This window comes from Protopterus annectens, chromosome 1.part0, assembly GCF_019279795.1.
Source record: "Protopterus annectens isolate FY-2018-M chromosome 1.part0, PAN1.0, whole genome shotgun sequence".
Classification (NCBI taxonomy): Eukaryota; Metazoa; Chordata; order Ceratodontiformes; family Protopteridae; genus Protopterus; species Protopterus annectens.
Genome location: NC_056725.1, coordinates 1,209,268,295 through 1,209,286,774, shown reverse-complemented (window position 1 = coordinate 1,209,286,774; position 18,480 = coordinate 1,209,268,295).

Below are 18,480 nucleotides of genomic sequence, written 5' to 3'. Positions count from 1 at the left end.
GAGATTACTTCTCTCCAGGAGCTTTTAACACATTTCTAGTATTTACATAAAACATTTAACAATTTTTTTCCCTTTTTTTCCCAATATTAATCTATGAGCTAGCCTGTTTCTGACAGTTTCATTCACCTACACAGTACTGGCTGTACTGTTTTAGTGAATGGTTCAGTTCAACAGTACCTTATTTCTTCAAGGTTTTGCTTGCAGGTTGGTTGACATCTATGGTGCAGCTTTCTTCTTTTAGCTGGTGCAGATCAATTTTCATTTTTTCAGGCAGTAAAATCTTTTGGAGCTTGCTGAAATCCATTTTGACTAACTGTTCTTAATGGAGTCCTCAAAATCATAGGGGGACTGAATTTGCAGACCAATGTCCCAGAAGGAGGCTCCTTCCTATATTCGTGCATCGGAAACAGCAGTTGATTTTTGGTTCCTACCCAGGCTGTACTTCCTTTTCCTGTGTTCCTCATAGCTCACATCATGGATTTAAGGGTCTAGAAAGCAAGGGGAAGCTTTCAGAGTTGGATCCCAGCTAGAGTGTTCGTGAATGGGTCGTTTTTTCACCCAAGGGTCCTTTATCGTTTTTTGTGGATTTATTTCACTTCTGAAGGTGGAATTTGCTTGAAAACGGCCAGGAATGTCTCTTTTGCCTCTTTGGGGTTAGTGACCATGTATTTAACCTCTTTGATGTAGAAGATTAACTGATTTGGATATTTTGTCTGGAATTTGATTTTTTTTTCTATTAGGAACCTGCAGTATGGAGATATTAGTTGTCTTGCTTGTCTTATTTGTACTGGGAGGTCTTGAGCAAAGGAGATTGTATTATTATTCCAGGTGAGTGTGCCTTTTTTCTTTGCTGTCAGTATGATTTTATTTACATCTTGGTAGTTTAATATTTAATATAGACAGGTCTTGGTTTCAGTGGTGTTTGCATTTCCCTCAGGACTCTGTGGGCTCTCTCTGTTGTTATTTGCTGCATTTGTTCAGGTTCTCCTAGCAGGGAGTTTATTATTTGCTTGATTGTTGGTATTAGATTGTTATGAAGTACAGTTTCAGGTATTCCTCTGATGATGATATTGTTCCTTCGAGATCTTGCTTCTAGGTCTGTTATTTTTGCTTGTAAGTTTTGTATTTCTTTGTCATGGGCATCAGTTCTTTGAGAAATAGAGTCTATTTTTATTTCATTTTCTATTATTTTGGACTCAGATTTTTCCATTCTGGATATTATTTGGCTGAATGAGTCACCAAAGGTTTGAAATTGTAATGATAAGTCCTTTATTGCTTGCTGGATAGGTAATAAGGCAGATTTTATGTATTCCAGATTTGCTGGCTTGTCTGTCTTGGATTCATTTGTAGTTTTAGAGTTGTCAGTTTGTTTAGTTGTCTTTTGTCTTTTTGAAGTTGTGTCCTTCCTCAGGTGAGGCTAGTACTGGGAATTTGGTCTTAGTTATTGTTGTTTCCATATTATTTTCCTCTTTTGACATCTTGCTGTATAGTGTTTTACCAATCTTGCAGTCAGATGCAGGGCCTTAGTAGCACATGGCTTAAGCTGTTATTCAGAAATCTTAGTTAATCCTGCTGTTTCTGAGCTGAATCTGTCACTTTTTCTTCCTCTTTTGTTTGCTGGATGATATTAGCAGTAAATATCTACAGTTATTTCTGTATTATTAATTCTGCGTTGCCTTCTGGGTTTGTTTTAATCCAGGGTATATCAGAGTCCTAGGTGATAGCAGTGCTCACAGAACAGCGGACATTTTGAACTCGAGATTTGTATCATTAGTTTAACTGTTTTAGTTTGTTTAAATTATATGGTTTTTGAGTATGTACATAATTAAAGTCAGAAACTCTGTTATATGTATGGTTTCTGACTTTTATACTTTTTGTATAGTATATTAAGTATTTTATAAGTTTTTAGAATGTTTATAGATATATAAATTATGTTTTAAATTAATAAATATGTTATTAGGTTTTAATTAATTTATCTAGAAGTAGATATAATTCATGGTATGTTTGTTTAAGGCATTTTGGCTTAGGCTGTGAGGGTATGTATATGCATTGGTTGGTGTTGACCAGCTGTTCTAATTAGTAGGGCGGATCAGCTGACTGATGTTCATGTTATATACTGTGTTTTAAATATTTAATTGCATCTGAAGAAGTCTAGCTATCCAGCCAGACGAAAAGCGCTTTATGGAATAAAAAGTTTGGATTACTAGCTTGAAAGTTCGTGGATTTATTCTTTTTGTGGAGCATTAGTCGGTTTGTTGCTGTTTTTTCCCAACATAATAGGACCTACTGACAGTTTGGGGATCTACCACTGGAGGTCATTAAGGAACCCTCCAAGTCACCCCCTGCCACATGTTCTAAATCACTCAATGGAGATGCTGACCAGGACTGGATGATGAGCCAACAGGAGAAAGCAAGGCAGGGTGACAGAGTGGAAACCTCTGTCAAACCTCATGCAGAACTGTGGCTGACACTGCATAATTATTTATTTATCCATCCTTTGTTGACCAGGTTAGTCCAACTAGGCCAGTAGCCTCTTTACAGGTGAGATGACCTGAAGCGATATAAATACTACTAGGGTAAATTTGGCCAGGGCATAAGGGAACATCCCCTACTCTTTTCAGTAGAGGCTGTGGGATATTTTACTTCCACCTGTGCTACCACCAACTCAGGCAGATGGGACCTCAGTTTAACATCTCATCTGAAGGACGAACCATGATGGGTGCAGCACCCCACTCCTTTATGCTGCACTGCAGTCTTAGTAATCAGACTACCAGGTGAGGGAACAGAACCCACAGCCTTTTGTACCAAAGGCATGTGTGCTATTTGTTGCTTCACTGAAAATGGTAATATACTAACAGAAGTTAAGAAAAATAAAACAATAAACATAAAATTAATATATAAAGGAAGGACAGCCAGGAAAAGAGAGTGAGAGAGAGAGAGAGAGGATGGAGAGACAAAAGCATTAGTATCATATCATTAGTATAATATCTGAGTCTGATTATGAACCATGCTACAGAAGGATGAAACATCTGCTAGGTAAGCAAGGAGGCATGCTGAGGAATGAGCATGGAATGTGATATGATACTAATGGAAGATGTGCATACAAGGGTGTATTAACATATTATCAATGTCCCCAGGGATTTATGTGTGACGCTGCTGTCTGTAATGTGCTATTGGACATCAGAGGCAATGCAAGGTGTATGTAGGTATATCCATGTGGGTACACCATGCAGGACATCGGGAAGAAAGTTTAAATGAACATAGGTGCTGGTACAAACTATGTGAGCTAACATACTCACCATGACAGCATGTCCTACCAAAGACAAACAAGACAGTGCTGGTAGCATGGGCAGATGTTAGTATGTGATGGTTAAGTAGCATGCTATAAGCTGATATGTACTATGACAGGGTAGTCATAATGTCTGAATGCCATGAGTATGTCAATCATAAGTGGCACATCCATGGACAGTCAGTGGGGCAATACATGGTAAATATGGAGGGATGTGTATTTTACATTTTGTAGGACCTCCTAGTCTTTGGCAATGCCCACAGCATGGTACTGGGCCAACAGCCTTGCATATATGGCACTGTGCTGCAGTGACATGATGTATGGCACTGTGCTGCAGTGACATGATGTATGGCACTGTGCTGCAGTGACATGATGTATGACACTGTGCTGCAGTGACATGATATAAGGGTATGTGCTGAGTATATGTTTGTAGCCAGGAATGTGAGAAACCCACTAACATCTCCTATGTGCTTGTTGGGTATCATCCCAGCATAAACACAGAGGGTGTGTCCAGCAGTATGCAGCAATGTTGCATATTGCTGTTATAGTCACCTCAACATAATTATAACATCAGGTGATATACTGCTAATAGGATATCCAAAACCTGTCTATGGTATGACAGTAATCTTCCTAACCCTTGCATCTGGAGAGGTATTCCATACATCTCTGAAACAAGACCAGGTTCTTCACTATCTGTTCAGGAGGTGGAAAACAGTAACAAAAATGAGATGCATCATGAATTATGTTCCCTGCAAGAGCCTTTGTACCTATATGCAAAATTCATTAAAAATACCTTTTATGCATACTCACTGTCTGTTTCAAGAGCATTCTCTCTCTCTTTGACTTTCTCTTCCTATTGATGGAGAAGGCTGAGGTGGCCCCTCTTGAGGTCAGTGTAGAGGTGCCTGCATTTCTCACATGAGCAGTCGATACCAATAGCTGCAGTCACCGCTCTGGCAAGGCTGTTTTCTGTATCCACTTTATATTGCACGCTCCTCATAGCATCCCCCCAATAGACACTCCCATTTGTTACTGTATATAAGGTACAGAAGTATTTTTAACTCCTTAGAGCACCAGATGAGTACCATGGTGCCCTTAGTACCTGTAGAAGCCATAGCCGCTTAATAAATCATAGTCCAGAGGAATATGATAGTTTATTCACATTGATGCATATTGCTGCTGCCAACACTTGAGAAGCAACATCATACATTTAGTTAGCATGACATGCTACAGTGCCACCATAATACAGAGTGACATACATAGCATGGGAGGATAGTGTTGGGTTCTGACATTAGTATTTAGGACATGTTACAGCAGCTCAGTAACCACATTTGTGTCCATGCCCACACTCACTTTAGCACCTTTATGAGCCATAATGAAGCAGTACTTTTACCCACATAGCTGCTGAGGCCATTGACCTACCCAAACATGTACATTACATGTCACAGGTACTCATGGGAGTATGTAATGTGGACTGCACCTCACAGCATAGCCTGCTCAATGTACAGTACAATAAACGTGAGATTCAGAAACAATTGTCTAAACAGACTGATTAGCATGATGACTGTGCTAAGAGCCTTGAAATTGTATGAACAAAACAGCTTTAGCCAATACTTTGCTCATTGCAGTCCAGAATTTGGTCCATTCAACAAAACATAATAGAGTGACATGTTGAAGCAGCATTCAATTTTGTATGTTGCTATTAACACTGCATAGGAGGTCATTGAATGGGGACTACTGCTTACAAATGTCAAGACATTGCTTTGTACCGTTTCTGTAGGTGTATGTTGTTTGTTGACATACCTGATACTTTCCTTGGAAGAAGAGGGGTGAGCTTGGGAGTTAAGTCGGCAACAAGTAACTGCTGACTGGCTGATGTACATCAACATTTTTTTTACATAGTACAATGTTTGCTTGTGCTATAGTGTATTACTTTAAGTGCCACTTTGGAATGTTAGATGCATGTTGCAGGAAGTGGAATGCATGTGCCATTTGGTTACAGTGTGGACTGTCGGTGTCATACTATTGAAATCCCTTAGTTGTTTTGTGTTTGTATGATTATATACAGCTGCTGTGCTTGTCCCTATATCCTGCAAGGTACTGTAAGAGAGGAGCAGGGTTGCACAGATAATGTTACTCCATGTGGGACTTTTGTGTGCTTCATTTTTGCATTATGAGTGAGCAGTAAAGCAATGCAACTAGTTATTGCTGATAGGAGCATTGCAACTTATGTCAGTGGCAGTGTGATTGCAGTGGTTCATGTAGTTTACAAGCCTCTGTGATGCGACATTTGACATTATTGTGCCATGCCCCTTTTTAAATCACCTCCTGTGGTAGATTGTGGCTATGGGAGAGAGACAGTGTGTGTGTGTGTGTGTGTGTGTGTGTGTGTGTGTGTGTGTGTGTGTGTGTGTGTGTGTGTGTGTGTGTGTGTGTGTGTGCGTGTGTGTGTCTGTGTGCACTCACGACAGAGAGAGAGATAGAGAGAGTGCATGTTTATGCATATATGTCAGGTAGTGGGGGGCTAAACACCATTGACTAAGTGTGATGGCCTGTTAATGCTTCTTGGGGTTTTGTGGCAAACACACATTTCTTATGTTGTCGAACTTACTTGGCTACCATGTTTTCCCTTTTCCCCCATCATATGTTTCAAAATTATTTTAATCTTCTTTTTTAACTCTGGTTTTATAGTCAGAAATTGATTTAAGTCTGGAGAGAAATGTGCGCCAAACTGTAGCTTCAAAAATACTTCTCAGCCATACCTTTCAACTGTCCCTGATTTTCAAGGATATCCCTGATTTTGATTACAATTTCAGCTCTGTCCCTCTTAATTCCTCTTTAGACTGGTGATTTGTAGAGAAAGGTTGGTTAATTACACTTTATAAATAATAGCAATAATTAGATTCACTTCAGAAAATGTATTTTAATTCATTCTGTCTTTTTCTTAAGTTAATAGTAATAATATTTAAAAAAGTGTCCTGATTGTCCCTGATTTTTTCTGAATTTCTGACACTGATTCTGTTGAGATTTGTCCTGCTTCAGTTGACAACTATGGTTCTCACCTGTTTAATAGTAATTTCACATCATCCTGTCTTGCAGTCACATTTACTTTTTGTAATACAAAAGAAGAATCTTTTAAAGTTTGCACAAATAGTGGAGTTTTTATGTTGTTATTTTTTACAAAATGTCAGTATTGTTAAATAAATGGTTAAATGTACATTTCAAAATTTTCAATAGATTTTAAAGCTGTCTAAATCAAATAATGTGATTTTAATGTCTGAAAATTTGTAACAATGTGTTTGATCACTAAAAGTAAAACATGATTTGGTGTACAATTTATTTAACTGTGAGATTTGGTAGTGAAGGATATTAGTTGGTGGAAGTCCTTTTGACAGTGAAGGGATAAATGCACTAACCAAGAAAATGGATCAGTGATGTTATTCTGCTACTGATTGTTGTGTTATTTTGTTTGTGGACAGCAACAGCTTTGGAAGGGAAACAGAAATCTTGTTTAGAATGTCATTGTTATGCCTAATTTGATATCCAGCACCATTCAGGATATCTCTTTGCTACAGCCTTCCCAGTTACGCTTACACTTGTGTCCTAGGCCTACTTTAGATGACAGATGGTTTCTTGATGAATTTAAACATGTAACGGAAGAAAAAAGTAACCTCTTTTCACACAACCAGTCAACATCCCCAATGCCTTCTTGATTTGTTGCCTTATGGTAAGTTTTGTAAAACGTCTATAAATATGTCTAATGAGTTGGAATTCAACAGAGTAGTAAACTATATCAAATTAAAATTGATTTGAAATGCCAAGTGATCGAGGCAGTCAATAGGGTTAAAGGAAAACAAATTGATTCAAGAAGATGTAGGAGTAATAGAAGTTATTGGGTAGATAAAAGCTGTGTTTGGGGAAAAAGAGCAATAAATGTAATTTTTTACCACTTGTACAGCATTTTTCTCCAAAATTTAAAAGTGTTGTGAAAGATAATTGGCACACGTTGACTTCCAGTCCTGGTTTATGTTCTGGGTTATATGTCACAGTTCTTTTTGTAGTCTTTTCATAGCTATTTTTTCATATAAAAGAAAGAAGAAAATGAAAAATTATTTGAGTGTGTTAATGGATCTCTGTAAGGTAGATAAGGAGGTGTTTTCTTTGTAGCCATTGTAGGGTATGTCATGACATGACACACCAATCAGTAGGGCCATACACAAGTCTATTTCTGAGTTTATGCTTGACAGTAGTTCTGGGAAAAACACAATATTTTGTGGGACAAACTAAAACTAAGGTGAAGGTTAGAATAATGGAACGTCTTAGTGATGTAAGGACGAAAATGAAAATAATCCAGTTGTAGCTTATTGTGTGAATGTGTATCATGGTTGAAATATGTGATTATTTCTTAGAGCCTTAGCTCAGTCAGTTTAAAACAGAGGAGGGAGTTTGTAGAAAGCATTACCATCTCTGGAGGCAATAATGATTCTAAGATGTACGACACGTATTCCTGATTGGTTTTATAATGAAATTAAAAGTCGCAGTGTTGCAGCGGTTAGCATTGTCACCTCACAGCAAAAGGTTTTCTTGTTCGATTCTTGGCTAGAGCACCTTCTGTGTGGAGTCAGCATGTCCTCCCCACGGTCAAGTGACCTTTAAAGACATGCAGGTAGGTGCGTGCGTGTGTGGGATATCCCTTCTTTGAAGGTTGGGCGCCAGGCTGGCAACTCGACACCGTAAAAATCCACTGCCAATCAATAGCAGAGCAGTGATCTGCTGTGGCGACCCCTAACCGGGAAAAGCCGAAATACTTTTTCTGAAGTATAACTGAGTTAAGTGATAGAATATGGATAAAAATTACTATTTATATAATGTTTTATTTATGCATAGTGAAAATTGTAAAATTCTTTTTTTAAACAAATATTTCTGTATTTATATTTTTTGGCAATAGGATTATAGGAGTTACAAGCAAATAAGTGAACAGACCATTTGCACCTTACCAATACCTGCCCTCAGGATGTAGCACATACTTCCAGGAAGGCTAAACATATGTCTCTATTTCATTGCCTTCTATATTCCTCCTGATAACAATATTCCAGTCACAGAAGAAATACTTAACTGACTGCAAAACACATTCAGCATGAAACTATAATCCTAGGTGGCTTTAATAGTGACTGGCAAACTATTAAATGCAATATTCCTGAACATGCTATAACACCTATACAACTTTACCCAGTTCATCTTAACCCCTACCAGGTATAGCATAGTTTCTCATTCTTTTTTCATTACAGATTGGATCCACCAAACTCACCAGACAAAATTATCTCAAATGGTTCCCTCACAGATGTACTAAATAATTGTATCCCAACTATTATTAAGAAACCAAACAAACATATCTAAGCACCATAGATATAAACAAGTATGAAATCTATCCTCATTTACTTCAGAAACTTTTATCTCTAATCCTCCACACAGTCACTCTACACAAAGCAATAGTTATGTTCAACTCTGCTTTCTTGCATGCCCCCATCTGTACCAACAAAATTAAAAGAAATCCAGCACAGCAATTTACCAAACAAACTAAACAGTACATGATCAAAAGAGGCAAACCTGGAAGGTAAGGCAAAATAAAAATCCAGTTTCAACTATCACAACTATAGATACCTTCAGAATGTCATAAAACGTCAGATGAAACAAGACAAAACAACTTACTTCACAAATGTCCAGATAAAAATTAAAATAAAAAATAAAAAATAAATAAACAATTGTTGTCCACATATAACAAATTTATACACCTAGGCTGAACCACAAAATCTATCTCATCCAACCTCACTCAAAATATAGACTTGGCAAATCAATTTAATACTCATTTTTCTAAGACAGTTAAAACTCTCTTCAATGATTATAAACCTCCTCTAGATAACAGCCCTAACACTTTCCTTAATTACTCAAATGCTTCTCTACATGAAATACCCACTGGCATCCTAAACCAAAATAAAACTTTCACCATCTCATCAGCCCAACAAATACTATTAGAAAACTCCTACATAAGCTTAAGCCTTCCACCCTTGCTCCAGATAACCTACCTGCAGAATACCTCAGTCTAGCTGCTGATGCCATATCATATCCAATTTCTATTCTTTCATTCCTTAAAAGAAAACAATGTCTCTGCCTTATAGAAAAAGTCCTGCATCATTCCATAGCACAAAGAGGAGAATTCCACAGTCCTAGCCAGTTTCAGACCAATTTGTCATACTCTCCTCACTTGCCAAAAATCCTTGAAAAAAACATACAAATACAATTACACAAACACATCAAACAAATGAACTTTTATCTCCTTCTAAGCAAGACTTCCACCCCCTTAATAGTACCACCACTGAACGTTTAAGTGTCATCTTACCATCAGTGAAAACTGAAACCTTGGCAACATAGTACCTACTGTCTTTCTGGATCTTTCCAAGGCATTCAATACCATTTCTCACTCTAGCCTACAAAAGTTATCCTGTTTCTGTCTTTTAGACTCCTGCCTTATCTGGTTTAAGAGCTACCTCTCCAAAAAGGGAGCAAGTTCTGAAATAGCTAAATAACTACTTCTGCTCTTGCCCTGTGCCTGTTGGCATTACCCAAGAATCCATTCTTGACCTTCTGTTCTTCAATCTTTTCATAATTGACATCCATACAGCTACAAAGCATGCCACACGTGCGCAATACAATGATGACTCCACACTTATCTGTGTGGATAAAAAAAATAAACACATTACAAAAAATAACTCAGGAATTTCCAACATCCAACAAACAATGGCTATGTAAATCCTAACTTTTCTAGAATCCAGACAAATGCAAAGTCATACTCTATACTGCAAAACAAGTAGGCAAAAATATATTTTCAATATAACTTCAAAACAAAATACCAAAATTGAGTTTGTAATACATTCCAGGTTATTGGGAGTTACTATAGATAAAAACTTAAAGTAGGATCTCCACATAAAAGAAATTGTAAAACAAGAAGCACCCAAAAATTGTCTCATTATACAGGATTGCACTTCACTAACAAATTGCTCTTGAAAGCAAATAGCCTCTACTTTTCTATTACCTACACTTCTCTTCCCTCTCCTATTCTGGTCAATCTAAATAATTCCCAACCCAATCTGCTGAACCAGTGCTACAATAAGATTGCTAAATGTGCTTCTAAGTATCCATATAGAATGCACTACTGCCTGGTACTTTAACAGCTGAGCTGACAATAGCTACCACATACCTTAGTGGTTCCCAGCTGGTTACACTTCACAACCTCTTGTATAAACTTGGCTAATGCCCAGCTCTTAGCAACCTCATTCACATTTACTCTACAGCTAGACCTCTGTGCTATAATGACAAGTTACTCCTCCAAATTTCAAGGGCAAACAACTATGCTGGGGACTGTTTGTATGCCTCTCATATGTGTAAGCTATGGAATTCGATACCCTCCACTATAAAACCAAACAAATAAACAAAAGTAATACCTTTTAAACTCCAGCTGAGGCTACTCCAAAATAAATCTTGGCTATGACCCTGAAATGCACCAGACTAATTCCTAATAACTAATGTCAGCCCCAAATTTTATATCTTCTACTAACATCCCACTTCCTACTCTCCTCAGTGCCTTATATACTGCCCCTGCACCTACATTTTCTCTGCCCTTCTCTAACTACTCTTAAAGCCTGATTTCCTTTCGTCTGTCTTTTAACAACTGTCCCCTCTATCTCCATCAATCTTTCTACTTGCTATATCTAGTCTACTATCCCCCATCTATCCCTGCACTAACCACCCTAATATAACTTTCTGTGTACCTCCTTTATCTATCTTCTTTGTCAGTGTATTCGGTGTTCTACAGCAGATGACATTCTCGGTGTAACAGAATGCTAAGATGAGATTAGTCCTATTACAAATGATCACACTTGTATAATTGCTTACACATCCTAACAAGAGTATATGATTGCCAAACATCATGCTCCTACTGAATTCAGCACTACCTCCTCCTACACGGGGATGTTCATCCTAACCCTGGTCCCAATACCAAGAATAAATCTAACCTAAATAATACTCCTTCACCTACACCTTCATCCTGTACTAAATCAGCTAACTCTCTTCGAATAGCTCACCTTAATATTAGAAGTATAAATAACAAATTACACCACCTACATTCACTCCTGGACTTGCACTCATTTGATATTCTATGTCTTACAGAAACCTGGCTAAAACCCTCTACACAAGACCAGGAAATTACCCCTGGCTATAACATTATAGCCATTATCTATAAATCTAATCTCCAAGTTACCCTCTATAATGAACTTCCATCGCTAGACTCCACATCTGAAATATTATCTACCAAACTCCAAATTAACAACAACAAATCTATCTACCTAATTTGTATATATCTAAACAATACTCATATTCTAGAAAACTTACTTAGTTCACTTTCTAACCAACTACCTCAAGAAACCATTATACTTGGTGACTTTAACATTGACTGGATAACCTGTTCATCCCAGCACCCTACTAACCACATAAATCTCTATGGATTCTCTCAATTAATAACCACTCCAACTAGAATCCATAAACCAAATAGGAAAGAAACAACTCTTGACTGGATCCTTATTAATAACCACCCTAGCATTTATACTCCAGGAACCCTTCCTGACAATATTAGTGACCATATGCTTACATATGTCATTAGACAAAATTGTACATCCCAACTACCCATAAACTCAACACATCTTCTTCAACCCTGATAATTTCCTGAATGAATTGCAAGCATGTGACTGGTCTCCACTGACTCACCTTGCACTTGATGAGGCAGTGACCTACTTTAACACCAACTTTCTCAAAATCTTTTGCTCTACTAGGATTAGATCCAAATCTGCCCCATGGCTAACTCAACAAACTAAGCAAAAATGATCCTAAGAAATAAAATATGGGCCAAATGAAATGTCCATCTGATCACCTCCTCTTTAAACAATTAAGAAATGCCACCAAGAAAAACCAGGACATTCAACTACTCCTACCCCTTCAGGCTTCAACCTCAACAATTCCACCCAGATCCCAGATGCCTTTAACAATTATTTTACAGAAGCCATTCAAACCCTAGCTAATTCATTACCCACACCTACACCAAATACCTCTAAAACCTCATCTAATACCTTTCATATTCAACCTGCATCTCATATTTTTAAGCTTCTCAAAAACTTAAACCTTGTACCCCATCTGCTGACCAACTCCCATCTGAATACCTACAAATTGCTGCAAAAGCTATAGCCTACCCCATATCCATACTTATTAACAGGACTATCTCTGAAGGAAAAATCCCTACCTTATGGAAAATATCTCACATAATTCCTCTACATAAAGGGGGCTCTTCTACTGAGCTTTCAAACATTATCAAAGATAATGGAAAGATGCATACACAAACAAATTCTCAACTACCTTCTACAAAATAAACTTCTAGCCAACTGTCAACATGGCTTCAGACCTTTCCACAGCACTACAACTGCCCTTCTTTCCTTCACTGACTCTATAAATAATAATCGGAATAATAACCTCTTCTCCTCCTGTTCATAGACCTGTCAAAAGCCTTTGATATGGTTAACCATAATATACTTCTTGACAAACTACATCTCTATTCTCTTGACTCACAAGCACTTCAATGGTTTAGGAGTTATCTCCAAAACAGGCAACAAGCAGTGCTTTGGGACAATAACCTATCTTCTTTACTCCCAGTAAATATTGGTGTTCCACAAGGCTCAATCTTAGGTAGCCTTCTTTTTCATTATTTATCAATGACCTACACTTGAACATACCTCAAGCCACCTGCATTCAATATGCTGATGACTCAACTTTAATCTGCACTGCAAAAATGTTCCCTCCTCCAGTCCCTCACCCAAACGGTTTTCCAAAATGTAGAAAAATGGTTTATGCAACAATGCCTCCTTCTTAATCCCAAAACAAAACTACTTCTCTTTACTCCTACTCACAAATCTCCCACACCATTCTTCACTATATCCTCTAATAATGCTACCAATATTAACCCAGATATGACCACATTAGGTGTAACTATTGACAACCATCTTAATTTTGATGACCATATTAACACCACCATTAAAGCTGTTAACAACAAAATTGGTACTCTCTATAGAATTAAACCCTTCCTTACCCCATTAGCTAGAAAAATATATATACTAAATTATCTAAAAATAACATTACCAAACTCTCTACCTGTTACAATAGTATAGCTAGATTCAGTACTGCTACTCTGCTCAGAATTCACCACTGTCTTAACCTCAAACAACTAGATTGGTTAGAACTGAATAACCACCTACTCTATCAACAGTTACTTATCATTCATAAGACCCTTTTCTACCCTGATAATACCCCTAGCCTTACTAAATTGATTTCACCCTATAAAATGCTAATAAACTCCTAGTATCCTTGACTAAATCTTACAATAAAGCTGGGGACTCACTATTTTCAAATACTGCAGGAAAAACCTGGAATCAACTCCCTCATGAAATATCTAACCAAAACTCTACCTCTCTTTTCAATAAACATATCAAAGAACATCTTAAAACTCAGTGGCTTTGTCCTTGTGCGACTGAAATTGCTTATCCGCTACTCCTAACTTTCCTCCCCTCCCCTGACTATGCCTCTAAATAATGACTTTCAATATTTTGACATTTTACATCTTAGAAATAGGCTATACTATAAATTCTTTGTCTCATTCAATTCTATCTTTGTGTTTTGCATATCTGTTTTTGTTAGACTAACTGGATATGATGCATATCTATATAACTGTCTGTTTTAGTCATTTGTTTTTAAACAAGGCTACCTTTGTACTTTGTACTTTTTCATTCATATCGTTGTTTTGTTAATATTTTTTGTTTACTGCTAGTGTTGGAGCTTTCGGATGTATGTCCAGCTAGACTAGCCCGGTCAACAAATGTAAAATAAATAAAATAAATAAATAAAATTCACAATATTCATTACCCAATGGTATTTGTTTTGGAGACTTCTGTCATACTGTTACACTTGCACTGCCTTTCTGGGCTCTCACTGTTCACAAAGTTGCACTTTGTATTACCTTTTGTGTGTGATGAGAAGAAAAATGCTAATATCTGATGATCTGTACTGATGGCGCTTTCCTTTCCAGGTATCTGCTAAAAATAAGTGTTTCTGTATTACTCAGACAGAGTTTTCTGGTCAACAAATATTAATACATAAATGTTGAACAATGCATGCATTTATGTTGCTCCTCACCTCAGGCTTCATGCCCACTGAGTGGCGCACAGCTACAGTTATCTCACTCCACAAGGGGAGATCCACCTTGGATCCCAGGAACTACCGCCCCATCAGTCTGACAAGCCTGATCTGCAAGGCCATGGAATGTATTATCATGGAACGTATAAACAAAGACATTGGCAACCTTAAAACACTGGACCCCACCCAGTTTGGGTTCGTGAAGGGGCCAATTTTGTCTCCTGAACCTTATTGACTTCTTCAAATTAGTCTCCAGAGCCGTGGATGAGGGTAAGGCAGTCCACACAGCCTATCTGAACTTTGCCAAGGCCTTTGACACCATCCCCCACTCTGGAATCATAGATAAACTTACTAAACTGGGCATTAATCCCTACGTCACTCGATGGGTTGCCAACTGGCTTACTGACAGAACCCACACTGTAAAAGTAGTTGACTCCAAATCCAGCTCCAGACAAGTGACAAGTGGAGTACCTCAGGGTTCAGTCCTGGGACCTCTCTTGTTTGGCATCTACTTCTCTGAAGTACAGGCCAACACTAAGGGATTCTGGCTAACAAAGTTCGCAGATGACTGCAAACTGGGAGCCATTATTGAATCCCCAAATGATGTAGATACTCTACAAAAGGGCCTTAGAAAAACAGATGCTTGGTGCCAGAGCCATGGGCTCAAGCTCAATGCCAAGAAATGTATAGTTATCCCCTTTGGGAAAAAAAATGTACCTGTGAATTATCACATAGGTGGCAGCACACTAAACACTGAAAGTGTGACAAGAGACTTAGGGACAGAGGTGGACAGTGGTTTCACCTTCAATAACCACATCACCACAACAGTCAGGAAATCCTTCTATGTGGCACACCTCATTGCTAAAGGCTTTTCATCCAGAAAAAAGGAGTCATTGTCCCAATGTACTCATCCCTCATTAGACCCATTATAGAATATAATGTCCCATTTGTATGTACATCTCAAGACAGCTGCAACAACTGGAAAGACTGCAGAAATGCCTCACTAAAAGAATCACAGGCCTAAAGCAGATGCCCAATGATGAGCGCCTTAAAAAACTCCAGCTATACTCTGTTGCATATCGTCTACTCTGAGGCAATCTCTGCTTAACGTACAAGGCCATGTCAAACCCAGAGCTGTTGGACATGCTGCACTTAAAGAAATCCCAATCCCCTCACAGTCACATGCTCTAGGGATCTAAACCTTGTCATCACAATGAACAAAACATGCTGGAGGGATAGGATCCTGACCCAGAGACTCCCCAAACTCTGGAATAGACTGCCCATACATGTCAAGCAGAGCACCTTCTTGGCCCTCTTCAAGAGGAACCTTGACGATTGGATGGGAGAAAGGAAATTTACCCCAGGGATCACGTCAGTCACCCTGCTAGACGGGGGTCCAGGGAAGTAAATAGTGTGGGAAGAAATAGCCAGGGAATTGTTATGGCTAGGCTTGTACAGGCCCTAGGGCCAATAGCCTAGTACCAACCTATGAACCTATGAAAACACAAGTTTGATGAAATACTGATTCTCATTTGTCCTTCTACAATGCCATCCTCCTTTGCTCACTTGTGCTGTGCAAGAATCACATATATGTGTGTGTCTAAATCTACAAATCAGACCAGTTTTGAATGATAGTTCTTCTAGATTACACTATGGTCTGCATAGTGTGAACAGTTCCAGAGTCTAAGCTTGATGCAAAACAGAAGATGATGGTACTTAAAAATAAAGTGTGGATTCATACACCTGTATCTTCCTGTCAGCCTGCAATGACTGCAAGATTCAGTCTTCTTTTCTGTGGTGAGTTACTTGTTCTGCTTTCTGAATGTTCTATGTAAGGGCTGTTTTCACAGCTTGGTATTGTATTTTCTAATGCTATAACAATATCTCTGCCATATATTCCATCACAGTGATGTGACCTTTGAATATCATAGTGTTCCCTAATGTTTTCACTGCTATGAATTTTATCACCTTGGTGTTCACCTTTTGGCAGTATTTACTTGTCAGTGTTGGGCCTTAGGGAAACTTAAACTTCTTGGCTGAGAAAGGGCTTTGCCTTTTTAGTGTAATTTTTACACTTCCATAAGATATTCAGGACATAATGTGAAATTTCTGTTTGCAAAAGAATTCCTTAACTGTTTAGTGAAAGACTGTGGGTAATGTGTACTGGCTACAAGAACTTGTTAAGATATGTGCTTGAAACTTTTCAGCCATTTGGCTGCTTAAGTAAACAGTCAACTGAACTGCTTTGAAATATGCATTTGCCCAACGTTATGTTTGCCTGCTTTGTATAAGAAAATGAAGCAAGGATATTTTCCCAGTTTTCCTAAGTAAGGTATGTCACTGGTCTCTGACAATAAGTTTGGCTGAAATAAGACATGCTGAATTATTCCATTATTCTGTATAGATGCCCCCTAAGAGTTGACCCAGTTTTTCGAGATTTGTGAATTTATGTGGACACTGACCTAACTTTCGACCAACATATGTCCATTGTCGTAAGAAATTCCTTCTATATTGCACAGCTTATAAACAAAGGGTTGTGTCTAAATTTAGGGATGTCATTGTCTCCCTTTACTCAGCCCTCATTAGGCAATCATCAAATATAACGCACCCTTTGGCATGTAGCTATCCAGAAGCATACAACTGAAACATCCACAGAGATAACTTACTAAAGGAATACAAAGCCTACATAATATGTTCTACATGGATCAACTCAAAGTCTGGTCACTGTATTCTGTATCCTACAGACTGCTAAGAGATGACCTGTGTCTGGCATACAAGACATCCTCCGACCCAGTACTGATGGATTTGCTCCACATCAGCAAGTCAAATAGCATCAAAAATACTCAGTCTAGGGATCTAAACCTGTTCTGCAACATCAACAGAATGGTTTGAAAGGGCAGGTATGTCTTGCAGAGGATACCACTGCTCTGGAACAGATACCATATCCACTTAAAACAAAGCTCATCCATGTCCATATTCAAGAGCAACTTGGATCTATGGATGGGAAACAGAAAATTTACCCCTGGACTGCCCCCATGTTCTGTTAATGAACAGGCATCTCCTAAATGCTTTAGCTCATGTACAAGTCCCCTTAAATCATCCGTGATATGATTCCAGTTATTCTCATTAGAGATAATATAAAATTATCGACCATGGGATGGGTAAGGTCAGTATTACACTAAATGGACCTGATAATTCAAGCACCAAAAGGGAAACTGGCTAGGCTTAACATGTGAATCTGTTTCTAATGAAACTGGTTAGAAGAACAAGATCTTGTTATGATCATAGATGTTTGTTTAAACCTTGAACTGTTGAACTTGCTTAACATTTAGGTAAGTGGATGTCTTCTGGCACTCCAAGATTAGCTGAAATCCTGCCCTTAGGCTGTGATGTTAAATGTTTTTGGTATCTGTTCTATTCTATTCTATTATATGATATTATATCAATTTTGCATAATATACTGAGCACCCATCTGAAGTGTAAGACCCAAAATTGCAAGTCCGGATACCTTAAAACTTAAACTGTAAACCAACCAATAACAGCTAATCCTGAATATTAATAGAGTTTGTGCTTTAAAATTATTATTTTTGCATAGTACTTTATTATTATTTGTAGGTGCTATCCATTTGGATAGAAGCTCCAGAATTACATTTATTTATGTAAATGTAAACAATTTTCATGCTGGTGTCAAGACATAGCTATAGATGCAGAGTACATTTCTGTTCTTAAGATATTGTACTATCACACTATTTAATTTTTGCCTGATCTGTTCTTGAGTGAAAAGTGCATTTGTCTGCCATTTCTGCATGTACACCAGTGTTTTCATCAGGATTCTTTTGTACTGCAATGCAGGAATTTACAAATCCTTCTAACCAGAGTCTAGTCTCTTCTACTCTGCATCTAAG